General features: G+C 44.1%; 1 long non-coding RNA gene across 1 annotated transcript; it reads right to left on the minus strand.

The window, feature by feature from the left end:
* Window positions 1-6,094: 6,094 nt before the first annotated feature.
* Window positions 6,095-10,302, minus strand: LOC110140601 (uncharacterized). Its single transcript, XR_002314795.2, has 3 exons — window positions 8,162-10,302; window positions 7,698-7,828; window positions 6,095-6,660 (listed from the first exon to the last, which is right to left on the minus strand). It is a non-coding gene; the product is annotated as an uncharacterized lncRNA (long non-coding RNA).
* Between the last annotated feature and the right edge of the window lie 4,367 nt (window positions 10,303-14,669).

The following is a 14,669-nucleotide window of genomic DNA, read 5'->3' on the forward strand; positions in this document are numbered from 1 at the left end:
TGGTGGGCTATGGTCCATGGGTTCACAAAGAGTCAGACGTGGCTTGGCTACCGAGCCCAAGCGTAAGCATCTTTGGGGGACCATTGTTCTGCCTCCAAACCCAACATACAATCTATTGAGAGGAAAGGAAAGCAGATGAGTAAGGAGTTAACAAAGACATAATAGGAGATTTTTTATCCCCTAGAGCTGAAAGGATAGATGAGTAATTGGATTGAATGAACTCTCCTACGAAGGGGCAGAATGAGGGGAAAATGACCCATTTCTAGACATGCCAGTGTGATATTGAAGACAAAGAATAAAGCATTTTCCTAAATTTTTTGAGAGAGAGTTGAAGGGAAGAAGAAGGAGAGAGAGAGGAAGAGAAAAAGGAAGAGGAAAAGAAAAAGATGAAGGAGGAAAGGTTTGGTGAGGGAGAGAGCAAAGAGGTGGGATCAAAGAGCAGAGAGGGGCTGAGAGCCCAGAAATGAAGGATGGGGTGATGGATTACTTACCTGGATCTCTAATGTCTTCCTGACCTGGCATGCAGTAGAAGTCAGGTTTCCCAGTGTGGGTTCTGAACTGTTAGCCATCATTACTTGTTTAGCTCTGCTATCCCAAGGTCAATCTATGCATCATCGTGTTGCAGAAAATACCCTGACCAAACTCAGTACGACCCGGTCGGTCAGCTAATCAACACAGTGCTTTGGGAGTTTTTCAGTTTTTCTTATTCCAAACGTCAGCCTGAATTTGCCACTGGGGAGGAAGCCTATGTTACCTTGCCTCTGGAAGGTTGCCAATATTCATGCCTGCTGGGGAAGCATTATGGTGCTAGAATATTCTAGAAAAAGTCTTATTCCTAGGCACTATTTAGACAAAGATTGTATCAAGAGAAAGACAAAGAAGGCTTCAGTTTAAGTTTATATGTGTGTATGCTGTCTCCTTAGTCTTGTCCGACTCTGTGACACTATGAACTGTAGCCCACCAGGCTCCTCTGTCCATGGAATTTTTCAGGCAAGAATACTGGAGTGGGTTGCCATTTCCCCCTCCAAGGGATCTTCCTGACCCATGGATTGAATCTGCATCTCTTATGTCTCCTGCACTGGCAAGCGGTTCTTTACCACTAGCTCCATAAACTCGTGACTATCATAATATTCAATAACATACAGACTCATTGAAGTGGCCGGCTTGTTTGCTTGGCTGAATTTCTGAGCTAATTAGTCCTTCAATTTTGTTTTCTGACTGGTTTATTCATATTCTCTTCTGGACACATACTTCCTGGACACCCACCTGTGGCCATAGAAGGCAGTTGGCTGCTTTGACCATGTCTGCGTATGCTGCTTCCCTGCCTAGAATGCCCATTCTTCCTGATCTGATTTTGGTCCCCTTCAAGACTCACCTGAGCTCTCCTTTACCCAAAAACCTTTCCTTCCCCTGGACCCCAACCTAGTCAGGATCAGCTGCTCTTCTGGACTTTATTTCTGATTGTAGACCCCCTAGAAATATTCTTATTGGAGCTTAGTATCAGGGTATCAGTCACTTCTCCTGAAGAACAGGCCAATTTGTTCAGCTCTGGTAGTGAAAGCATTGGATGGTTCATGCTCTCTTTTTGCCTTGGTGACCAGGAGCTGAGGGACCAGAGATTATACTGACTTTTCTACTCCCCAAATAATGGCATTACTCTGTTTCTTATTTCTATTTCCAATTTCATTTTATTTTCAAAACATGCAATTACTACTAGGCTTTTATGAAACTTCCTTAAATTCTATCAATATTGGATGGTATAGGTAAATGAGTATACATAAATATGTATATAAGAAAGTTTGAAAAAAAACAGGCCAAGGTTGCATGCTCCCCCAGGGACTGAACCCTTAAGAATCATTGCCATAGTCATCATCATGATTATCATCACCAAAATCGCCATCATTATCGTTGTCACCATCACCACCACCATCAGTAGCATCAGTGTGGGACTTTACAGATTACAAAACAATTGTGCTCCTGTGATCTCATTGTAAATCTCACAGAACCCTTTGATGTTACCCACAGGTTCAGTTCAGTTCAGTCTCTCAGTCATATCCTACTCTGTGACCCCATGGACCACAGCACGCCAGGATTCCCTGTCCATCACCAACTCCCAGAGTTTACTCAAACTCATGTTCATTGAGTCGGTGATGCCATCCAACCATCTCATCCTCTGTTGAACCCTTTCTCCTCCTGCCTTCAATCTGTCCCAGCATCAGGGTCTTTTCCAGTGAGTCAGTTCTTTGTATCAGTTGGCCATAGGATTGGAGTTTCAGCTTCAGCATCAGTTCCTCCAATGAATATTCAGGACTGATCTCCTCTAGGATGGACAGGTTTGATCTCCTTGCAGTTCAAGTGACTCTCAAGAGTCTTCTCCAACACCACACTTCAAAACCATCAATTCTTTGGAGCTCAGCTTTCTTTATAGTCCAACTCTCACATCCATACAAGACTACTGGGAAAACCCATAGCTTTGACTAGATGGGCCTTTCTTGGCAAAATAATGTCTCTGCTTTTTAGTATGCTGTCTAGTTTGGTCATAGCTTTTCTTCCAAGGAGCAAGCATCTTTCAAATTCATGGCTGCAGTCACCATCTGCAGTGATTTTGGAGCTGCCAAAAATAAAGTAATAAACCCACAGGTAGCACCCTTCATTTATTCTGCACGGTGAAAAGGAAAGGGTTAAGTCAAAAAGTTGTCCTCATGATGCACAGTCATTCTGTGTCTAATGTTGCCCTTATTATACCCCTGTGGATGCCTCCTTGTCCTGGAGTTGCTCATCTTGTTAAACTGTATTTGTAGATCCCAAGTCCAGATTTAGCTTCTTTTTAGAAATTTTGAACAATTTGTCATTAGAGAAATGGGCACAATTTTGGAAAAAAAAAATTGTCCATTCAGCCAAGAATGTTTACCTTCTCCCGTTGGACAGATGAATGATTAGAGATACAGAAAGTTAATGACATCCAAAGCCACAAAACAAATAAACGACCAAGCATGATTTGCACCTACCTCTTGCTGGAGATCAAGGTGTCTTTCCGGGGCACCCTGCCTCGCTGCCTGCTCCAGGTATCAGCGGCTCCCTGATACTTCTCACATCTCTTCCCGGGAAGACCCCGGTGTCTCCCTGCTGGAAGGCTTGAGCTGATTCCTCTGAACTGAGGATTCTGGATCCATTCCCTCAGCCCTCAGCACTTTCTTCAGACCACGGACCTAGGGAAGCAACCTGACCTGAGAACCTCCCACCTCACGACAAAGATGAAGTGGAAACATGAACCCTATTTATTTTAAGCTATGAGTCTTGTTGGTATAACAAGGCAGAGGTCACACTGCAAAGGCATGATGTCTACATTTGTCTGCTAAGAGGTGGGACCCATGTACAGTCTGCAGCAATCCATCATTGTTAAGTTAGGAATTCATATCTTTCTATGACTCTTAATTTACCTCTCCAGTGACATTGTCTATATGTACCTATTAGCACCTTACATTCTGGTCAAACTGGATAATTATTGTATTTGTGTTTGCCCATCTTCCCTCTTATTTTTATAGCTTTGCATTTTGCCTGTCTTAGGTACTCACTTAGGGTATACTGATCATGTTGAATGCCACTGAATTGTCAAATAGCTGAGCATATATAATTGTGGACTTCTCTACTGTCTGAGACACCTCATATCTCTACTGTCCACCCACAGAGAAGAAAATCAGGAGTTGCCTCTGACAGAAATATAACCAAGATTTCAGAATACAAGATTAGAGTGACACTGAAAGTATCTCAAGGGCAAGAGAGCTTCTGCTCACGAAAAGATTACTCTTTATGACATGCTCTGAACCTATTTGTCATGGTCTAATTATAGACAACTCAAAGAGTAGAGCTGGCTTATCTCTCCGTGAGAGATTCTTGGATGAGTAACTTTTCAACCTAGGGCATCTTCTGAAATTCACACCAAAATGTTTGTCCTTTAGAGTGACCTGGGTTTTCCTCTGTAGCATTTAATGTGTATTCATGATGCACCCACTAAGGATCAAGCTTAGCTAGGCGCATTGAAACACAGAACTAGAAAAGAGGTCAGACCCTGACAGCACAGTATAGTTTGTATAAGAGAAGTAAATAGCTCTTCTTTTAAAATACAAAGAGAATAGTGTGAGTGACCAGAAAGAGTGAGAGCTCTCATAAGTGTGTGGAGAAGGCCAGTATAGATGGCTCTGGGGGCCCTGGGAGGGACACGGACATGAGGAAATAGGCAAAATGGGTCCAGGTCAGGATTGGCCTTGGGGAGCTGTGGAAGGCTTTAGACCAGATGTGGGTGGCTTTGGGAGGGGCTAGAGTTGGAGTATGAACAACGATGTATGGAAACTTTGTGGGTGTCATCCCTGAAAACACGGCGTGGATTAGTGATAGCCTGGACCAGAAGAGGGACAGTGCCTCCAACACACGATGGCTATAGAATCTTACAGTGTTGGAGACACATTTTAGGGAGCATAGTAGAAGGGAGGCTATCAAAGTTCCTACAAGACTTCTAGGCCAAGGAAGTGGGTAATGGAAATCTTGGAGCAATGACCTAAGGTGGTTAAGGTACATTAGTGTTTAATGCCATTGTTATGTTGGATGCGACAGCAACCAGCCTAAATCAGTGCCCAATCACCCCAACCTAACAGTGTGTTAAGGAACCCCAAAGATGTTCCCTGGGGTACATCTTCCTACTTCCTTTTCTGCCCTGGGTACCCAGCTGGATCTTGAGTTATTGGTTCATTGACCAATTTTAGATCTGCTGTTGCCTCTTGGGCCCTTTATTGGGTACTCCTACATGCCAGGAATTGAACTGAGCCCTTCATGTGCATTTTTTGATCACTTGATTGGCCAAAAACAAACAAACAAAAACTGGTGTGTATGCATCATAAATCCTACTATGTAGGTGAAGAAACTGGTTGAGGATGGTGGCTTGTAAGGGGCAGAGGCTGATATGACCCATCTCGGTCCTCATTTGCAGCCATCAGGTGACCCCCCTTCTCTGGCCCTGAGCCCTAGAAGCCTTTCTCAGATTCCCGCTTGTACCTTACCCTGGCTCAATGCACTCTCAGCCATTTAAGGTAACTGACCCCTCTCACCATCCCTGGCGGAACAGGTTTCCCCATTCTTGTTCCAGGGAACTGGCACCCCTGGGCCGCTGCATTTCCATCCCTTTGGAGTAAGGACAAGTGAGGGCCTGTAAGACAATCACACTCCTTTTACTTTCACATGCAAATGGCCCTGGGCTAGTTTGACCTCTTAAATCCCCCAATTTCCCGCAGATTTGTGAGATTTCAGATGAGCTTCTTTTGACCTCCTTGGAAGAAAGACTTTTGTGCAGCAAAAATTTGCAAGGAGATTTGCAAAGGTGATTTGCTACTGCTCTGCTGGATTAAAAAATACGATGGAAAAAAGAAAAACCCCAAGTTTCTACTCATGCATTTATAAAAAAAGAAATTTGGCTGATTACAACTTGTTAGATCTGCTGCTTCTCTAGTTCCATTTAGGAAAAAAAAATGTGACTTTATATTCCCACCCACTGATTTCCAACTAAAACAGAACTTAGTTGCCTGCTGATCCTGCTGGCTTTTTAAATGAAAAACTTATTCCTTTTAAACTACTGGAAAATTATATCTAAAAATCAGCATAATTCCATTGCCTATTCTTTCTGGATTTCTTGAATAATACAATGTTGGTTTCTGGAACTCTACATATTCGGATGTACCAATTTGGTTACCAACATATTAATGCATGTTAACTGGTGATGTGTATCACTGCACAGAATCCATTTCTACATATTAGTTAATATAACCCAAGTTAAGACTTTTTGCCCTCTAATTTAAATATATCTTTTGTAGGTGGGGCTTTAGTAAACTTAAAGAGGTTTTATAACAGTGTTATGCGTGTGTGTGCTCACTCAGTTGTGTCTGGCTGTTTGCAGCCACATGGACTATAGCCTGCAAGGCCCCTCTGTCCATGGACATTTCCAGGCAAGAATACTGGAGTAGGTTGCCATTTCCTTCTCCAGGGGATCTTCCTGACCCAGGGACTGGACCTGCATCTTCTGCACTGAAGGTGGATTCTTTACCACTATGCCACCAGGGAAGATTATATATAAAATCATGTTGAATATATTCTCTATATATTCCAAATTCTTGACCCATTGAATCATGAGCAGTAAAAAGATTGCATTGTTGTTTTAATCCACTGAGTTTTGGAGTTGTTTGTTACACAGCGGTGAGTAACTGAAACAGTGAGTGTCTAGTCAGAATCTGGTACACACCACACTCTACCTCCCCCCACTCTCATTAACCCAGCTATAAATAAACCCTGGCAGATCCCTTCCCAAAGATTATCTATATTCAATTTTACTTACAGAGAACTCAGAAGGTGTGAAATTTTCCATTTCAGTGCTACCTCATTATCTAAAAGGAACCGCATCAAACATCTAATTTAAATTCTTCTCCCAGTGTGAGATCTCAGGGCCTGGACTAGTGCAGATATGATATGTAGCAGCTTTCAAGTAGGCGGAGGAAGCAGGTGAACCAATCTTGACACCAAGCTTGCATACAGAAAGCCAAAGCCGTTCCACGGCTAAGTCATCAGATCTGGGAAGGGTGGAGCCATCCATGGAAGATGCATCATGAGATCGGGATCCTAGAAGACAGAAAGTTTGGTCTGGGCAGTGGAGTGCAGGAGAGAGAAGGACAAGAAGCTCTGGACTGTGCCCAAGAACTTTTCATGGGTTTGTGAAAACCATTCTGTATGTGGTGTCAATTGTGTAGTATGAAGCTAGACCTACAGGCATCTCTGCTGAAGGGATGAAGTAATAAACAGCTGCGTGGATGCATGAAAATAAAGGATGGTACCAAAGTAATACCTAGTATTTTATTAATGCTGCAGCAGGAGTTGGGCTAAGCCCTGCCTGTGTTAGCTCATCTTATGCTTACAACATTCTTATGTGGTTGATACTTTTGTTTTCCTGTTTTTCGTGTGTGTGGAAATTGAGGCTGAGAGTAGTGAAAGGTTATTTCCCCAAGGCTGTAAAGAATGGAGGCCACAGAGCCTGAGTGTGCTTTCGGAGTGGCTGGACACGGGAGCCCAGAGTCTTTCACTCGAGCCTGTACTGCTTTCTGGGTGAGACTGAAGACAGTATGGAGGGCTGATGTCAGGCAGAGCTGCTCCCTTCATTATGTTAATGGATGGGTGCCACATCTGTCGTCTGACTCATAAAGAATCAGCCTGATTCCCTTATTTGTAAAACAGAAATGGAGACACGGACATAGAGAACAAATGTATGAGGACCAAGGGGGAAAGGCGGGGAGTGGGGTGTACTGGGAGATTGGGATTAACACGTATATACTACTGGTACTATGTATAAGATAGATAACTAGTGACATCCTACTGTACAGCTTAGGGAACCACACTCAGTGCTGATGTAAATGGGAAGGAAATCCAAGGAAAAAAGAGACAAATATATACATAAAGCTGACTCACATCGCTATATGGTAGAAACTATCCCAACACTGTAAAGCAACTATAGGCTAATAAAAATTTTAAAAAATAGTCAACATGATTCTTTTTTAAAATGCAAAATCATCCAGGAGTATTATAGGAATAAGATGGAGAGTCTGCCACACAGAATATAGAAGGCTCCTGAAATAATACTCTCTTTCTACTCCTAGGAAACTCACCCATTTTGTTATGTATTCATTCACTGGACAAAAATCCGAGGAGAGGTAACTCTGTGGCAGGCACAGTGTTCCAGAAATGCAGAGACATGGTTCCTGCCCTGGGGAGCTCACGGACCCATGGGAAGGTAGACCTGGGAGTAAAGAAGAGGGAACACCTCCTTAAAATGTGAAACATGTGGCCTCCATGGGAAAAAGGGCACTGTGATGAAATATGCTGGGGTGATGGGGGAAAGTGTTACAGAGGAAAAAGACACTTTTGGAGGAATGCAGGTGGATCAGGAAAAGCAGGAGGGTGTTTAATCAGGAAGAGTTCACAAATATATAGGTATAAAGGGTTCAGCAAAAAGGGCTTGTTTGGGAGACTTTAGTAAGAACCTGGTACCCAGAAATTAGCGCCATCCCAATGCCACAGGAATATCATTGGTCCCAATGGACGTATGAGGTCAAAGAGAAAGGGCTTTTACCTTCCACCCTTTGTTCCATTGGTGGTGACTATGGGGGTGGGAGATCCTCAGTGTTGGGAGGGAGCAGCCCTCCATGAGACTGGGGCAGTGAGCTCTGGCTGCACGAAATTTGAACAGCATTTGCTTTGAACAATTCTATCTTCATTGTTATCTCATCAAAAACAAACAATTGCATAGTCAGCTCTGGAAAGCCAGGTAATAATATGCAATTCTTCGACTGTCCTCTGTAACCTTTTCTATTTTCTCACATGTCCTTAAAAAGACAGATAGAGCTACAGATGATTATCAGGTAAGGAGAGAAAAAGATAAGCAAACACAAAGTAATAATACAGTTCTCTGAAATCATTGGCTGTTTCCTGGCCAAGGATGTGCACTCAAAGAGGCAGTTACTTAACGTCTTAGTCTGCTTCTTAATAAAAATCTCACGAAAGCAGGGTGTTTTCTCATCCTCACCCTCGGCTATTTTTGCGAATAGGCTCTGGAAAGCAGCCTGTCTCTCTGGCGTTCCTCCTGCTGCGCTGTCTATTTCTTTCCATCACCAAGGTCTTCCAAACTTCCCACCAGAGTGGACAGACAGGCCGGTGGCCAGCAAGCAAGGTTCACACAAAGCTTCTGTTCTCTCCCGAGCCCCTTCAGATCAGGCTGATTTCTTCACTGTCCCCTGATCACAGCACACATAGCTACCTTTCCGTGTTTGTTCAAGCAATCTGTCCAGCTCAACAAGCTCTTCCCTTCTCACTTTGTTGATACCATTTTTTGGGGGGGAGTAGGGGTGGGGATAAACAGTGTAGAAAAAGTGAGCAGTGCCTGAAGCCCATCAGGCCTGAGTGTGGACTTGTACAGAACACTGAAAGCATCCCTTAAGACACGGTAGACGGTCCTGGATATTTTGTGCACAGGTGGTTCGGACGATTAACCCGTCTCTAAATCCTGTCCATTCCAGCTCCAGCTTACACAAGGCAGACCTTTAGGAAGGAAGGAGCCCGTGATGGGCATCTTGGCCTCTCCTCTGTGAACAATGTACATGAATGAGCCTTGTACCCTCTAGGCTTTAAGAGAAAACTCTTCTTAAACCTAAGTTAAAGGGAGCTTCCCCAGAACGCTGATCCTTGATGCGATTTCCGACTTCTGGAGACCCTGGACGTGGGTTATGTGCAGCCGCACTCCCTACTCCATACACACAACCCACCAGATGTGTGAGTCCTGCTCTCTGGAAGCCCCACAGAAATTCAGAGAAGGGACAGGAGTGAGTCCCTCCTCGTGAGACGCATTTCTTCTTTACATGACCCAGACCTACCAGTCTTCAATACCTCACTTAGCCCTTGGTTGGTCCATTTGCCAGATAAAACACAGAACAGCCTGTTCAATTTGAATTTCAGATGAACAATAAATACCTTTTTTAGTGTAAAACTGTGTGTGTTCTTAGTCGTGTCTGATTCTTTGCAACCTCATGGACTGTAGCCCACCAGGCTCCTCTGTCCATGGGATTCTCCAGGCAAGAAAACTGGAGTGGGTTGCCATTTCCTTCTCCAGGGGACCTTCCGACCCAGAGATCGAACCTCTCTCTGGCATTAGCAGGCAGATTCTTTACCACTGTACCATCTGGAAAGTATGAGTATGTGCTAAGTATCGAATAGGGCATACCCACAGCTAACTCATTGGAAAAGACCTTGATGCTGGGAAAGATTGAGGCAAAAGGAGAAGAGGGTGGCAGAGGATGAGATGGTTGGATGGCATCACCAATTCAATGGACACGAACTCGGGTGAACTCCGGGAGATGCGGAGGGATGGGGAGGCTTGGTTTGCTGGAGTCCATGGGGTCACAAAGAGTCAGACACAACTTAGTGACTGATCAACAGCAACAATATTAAGAAAAAGATTGTTTATCAGAAAATCAAACTTCTCGAGGAACCTCTGGCCCTCCTGGCCAGGTGTCATCCTCTGTGTGTCCCTAAGACCTGTGCACATCCTCACCGCAGACTCTCACGTGATCCTGACTGACTGTGTGGTCCTCCTCCCATCCTCTCTCTTCCTCCCCTACCCGACATCAGCAGACCCTGCTGGCTCCACCAGCCCAGCCTGAGACCCAGTGGCCTCTCCCCAGGGTTATTATTGTCGTTCTCGCCCAGCCGAGTCCTTGTCTCCATCCTCGTCCGCTGTGTCTGTTCTCTGTACAGAGAGCTTTCTCTGACATGGGAATCTGTGAAGTCACAACCGCTCAGAATGCTCAGAATCAAATCCAAAGTCCTTCTAGCACCTGTGAGACTCTCTCTCCCTTTGCAGAGATGCCCTCCTCCCCTGCTGACCCCGATTCCTCCTCGGGAAGGCTGAGCACCTCCCGGGGCAAGGCTGTGACTCCTTCCACCTTCTGCCCTAATCTCTGATCACATCACCTCATCAAAGAGCCTCTCCTGCCCCTGGGCCTAGCACCGCCCTTACAACCTCTGCTCTCTGCCTGATTTTCTTAGCATTGCTTATCTGCATGTGATATATTGCATATTTGTATACTACTTGCTCATAGACTGTCTTCCCCACTACAACTTCTAAAAAGGCAGGAATTCATGCTGTTTTGCACACTCTTATATACCACTGCTTAGCACAATGCTCAGCATACAGTAGGTACTTGATAAATACTGATTGAATGAGTGAAGGAAAGAATGGAAATTCATATGTCCCACTTTTCCATAAGTTGGGGAGCCCTTGGATGTCCAGAGACCACCTCCAAACACCCAGTTCCTAGCATCAGACCAGAGACATAGTAGGAACTTTCCAAAGTCCCAGTGCCTAACAGAAGGCAGGCACATAGTAGGACCTTCACGTATGTTGCTTTTACTGAACAGTTGCAAATATGTTGCAAATATCTCTGGCTCTTGCCAATGAAGCAGCAGGTCTTGATTAACATGCTTCTGAAAATCCATTAGAATGCTATGGGATTTGAAGATAGCTACTGAAGAAAATTTAACAAAAAAAATAGAATCACAATCTTGGAAGACTTTGCTTTGAGTGTTGCAGACATTTTTTATAGATCCTGACTTCAAGCTTTCTCTCCTGGGTTTTGAAAGTGCAGAACTGCTAAACAGTTAGAAATATTTGTTGAGAAAAAGACGTAAGAACAAAGACTACAATAAACATCCCCAATTAGGAGGAGAATAAGCAGGTAAAGGAAGCTGGCTCTTGCATGGGGTGCAGTGAGCAACACTGGGAATGGAAGGGCTTAAACCTTCCTCCTTAGGAGGAGTAGAGAGTAAGACCCACATGAACACTTGCTTATTAGTGACAAGGTATCCCAATTTGCCATCAGGAGATAAAGACATGCCTCAGGAATGAATGTTGAATATTTATTAATGGATTTCTGCTATGTTAATTATTGGAGCTGACCCTTTCATCTTACCAAAAATTATGATAAATGTATGATATGATCTTTGCCCTTGAAGGATCCATGTTCCAAGGCAGTGAGTTTGAGAGTATTCTGCCACAAAAGAGAGATTCTTTGTGCACTCTGATAAGGCAGCAGCAAGTTGCATGTGGCTATTGACAGACAGCCTTGCTAATGTCACCAAGGAACTGGATTTTCATATGTATGTAACTGTAATTGATTTACATGAGTGTCACTTAGGGCTAGTGGCTTTGGATAGGGTCATCCTGAAGGTAAGCAGAGCTTAGACAGAAAGGTGGTGGTCGGGACAGGTGGGCAAAGTGGATGAGCTCTCAAGAGCCCCGGTGATGAGTCTAAATTCGGACTTGGCTCTAACTCTTCCTGTCCGTGCCTTAGTATTCTTATCGCTAAAGTGGGCATGAAGTTAGCTCCTGATCTATGTATGGGGCTGTTAAAATAATTAAGTGACCCGCTGCATAACTGTGTGCTTGTAGATAACAATATTGCGGGCTACACTTAAATACCTATTAAGGATGCATCTCATGTAAAGTATATGCTTGAAAGTGAAGTGAAAGTGAAAGTCGCTCAGTCATGTCTGATTCTGTGATCCCACGGACTGTACAGTCCATGGAACTCTCCAGGCCAGAATACTGGAGTGGGTAGCCTTTCCCTTCTCCAGGGGATCTTCCTAACCCAGGGGTTGAACCCAGATCTCCCACATTGCAGGTGGATTCTTTACCAGCTGAGCCACTAGTGAAGCCCAACAGTACTGGCGTGGGCAGCCTATCCCTTCTCCAGTAAATCTTCCTGACCCAGGAATTGAACCAGGTCTCCTGCATGTAGGCAGATTCTTTACCAACTGAGCTATCAGGGAAGACCAAAAATGTATGCTGATCTCAGTAAAATAGAGAAATTAAAAAAAAAAAAGATGAGTTAGTATGGGTAAAGCATGTGAGACACTCCTGACACATAGTCAACTTTTTGTAAATGCCTTCTATGAACATAATTAGGGTAATTGTTTATGGAGGGAGGAGGCTTGAGAGTGGCCTCTCTGCTTGTAATCTCTACCCCTGTATGTAGCACAGTCCTGAGGGATGCATGCCGTGATTTTCATTAACCCAACAGGCTTTGTTGATGCCCTACTGTGTGTGCTGGTTCTTCAGCCCAGTGGCTCAGCGTGAAGAATCCACCTGCCAGTGCAGGGGATGTGGGTTTGATACCTGTATCAGGAAGATCCTCCAGAGAAGGAAATGGCAACCCACTCCAGTCTCCTTGCCTGGGAAATCCCATGGACAGAGGATCCTCGTGGGCTGAGGGTCATGGCTGACCCTTGTGGGGTCACAAAGAGTCAGACAGGATCGAGTGACTAAACAACACTGCGTGCACCAGAAGTTAGGGATGCAAGCAGGCACAGCGTTGAGTCTCCTCTCCAGATGCTCACAGTCTGGTGGAGGATATACACTGAATGTTTCGGCTTATTCATTTATTCATCAAGAATTTACTATAGGCCTGCCATGTGTTATCTCCGTCTTGTCTTTGGGAATTTTTTGGTGAATACAGCAGCCAAGGACCCCACTCCTATTGTGTTACATTCTAACAGGAATGGCAGACAAACTGTCAATGATTTATCCATCAATCAGGAAGAGTGACCTGTTATAGAGCAAACCTTAAAGAAGGGGAATGGGATAGAGACTGAGTACGCAGTCAAGACACGATTGATGCTGAGAAACAGTGACGAAGAAGCTGCCATGAAACATTGTTCAGAAGATTTCCAAGCAGGAAATGCTAACTCACAATGTGAATTGTTGAAGCGGGAGCAGGTGGAGAGGTTACACAAGTCGGGTGGTGGCCATGGAGGTGGAAGAGAATGACATTGTTCCAGATATACTTGGGGATGGAATCAACTGAACTTGCTTATGGATTCTATGTGAATAGTTAGGAGAAGAGAGAAATGGGTGATTTTGGTTGGAACACCTGGTACTGTTCACTGATTTGGGAAAACTAGATAGGGTAGTTTCTACAGGTTGATTTTGCCTCTTTGCTTTGCTGTATCCTGGCTCCTTCTAAAGCTCCATAGGACAAACTGGGAGAGGACAAATATGCAGGAAATAGATTTTGAGGATTTATTGCATGCAAGATGCTGTCTAACCATCTGAACATTTCCCCTTTTAGCATCTATGGCCAAGAAGTTTTCTGAGATGTTCTCTGTATAAAGGTCTCTCAGTTCAGTTCAGTCACTCAGTCATGTCCGACTCTTTGCGATCACATGGACTGCAGCACACCAGGCCTCCCTGTCCATCACCAACTCCCAGAGCTTGCTCAAACTCATGTCCATCAAGTCGGTGATGTCATCCAACCATGTCATCCTCCGTCGTCCCCCTCTCCTCCTGCCTTCAATCTTTCCCAGCATCAGGGGCTTTTCCAGTGAGTCAGTTCTTTGCATCAGATCACCAAAAGATTGGAGCTTCAGCTTCAGCATCAGTCCTTCCAATGGATATTCAGGACTGATTTCCTTTAGGATGGACTAGGTTTGAGCTTTTGCAGTCCAAGGGACTCTCAAGAGTCTTCTCCAACACCACAATTAAAAAGCATCAATTCTTTGGTGCTCAGCCTTCTTTATGGTCCAACTCTCACAACCATACATGACTACTGGGAAAACCGAAGTTTGACTAGATGGACCTTTGTCGGCAAAGTAATGTCTCTGCTTTTTAATATGCTGTCTAGGTTGGTCATAGCTTTTCTTCCAAGGAGCAAATGTCTTTTAATTTCATGGCTGCAGTCACCATCTGCAGTGATTTTGGAGCCCAAGAAAATAAAGTCTCTATGCATTTATAAAACAGAAAAAAACAACCATTGCTTGTCCAGAGGGAAAACAAAGACTAATTAACTCTAAAGAAGTAGAATATATTCCTCATTTTACACACTTTTCTTCCTTTCCTCTCAATGTTATGTCACAAGCATTTCTCCATGTGGCCCTGATCGAGTCTAGCTCTACCACCATTTTATGCCTCCCAAGGCTAAAGTTCTTAGTTTCCTATATTTACATGAAAGGGCACTTAACTGAAAATTGCACTTCCACTTACATTAAAGTTGTTTCTATTTTAGTTTATTTTCCCTGATTATAACATCATT

The sequence above is a fragment of the Odocoileus virginianus genome, chromosome 16 (genome assembly GCF_023699985.2).
Source record: "Odocoileus virginianus isolate 20LAN1187 ecotype Illinois chromosome 16, Ovbor_1.2, whole genome shotgun sequence".
Taxonomy (NCBI): Eukaryota; Metazoa; Chordata; class Mammalia; order Artiodactyla; family Cervidae; genus Odocoileus; species Odocoileus virginianus.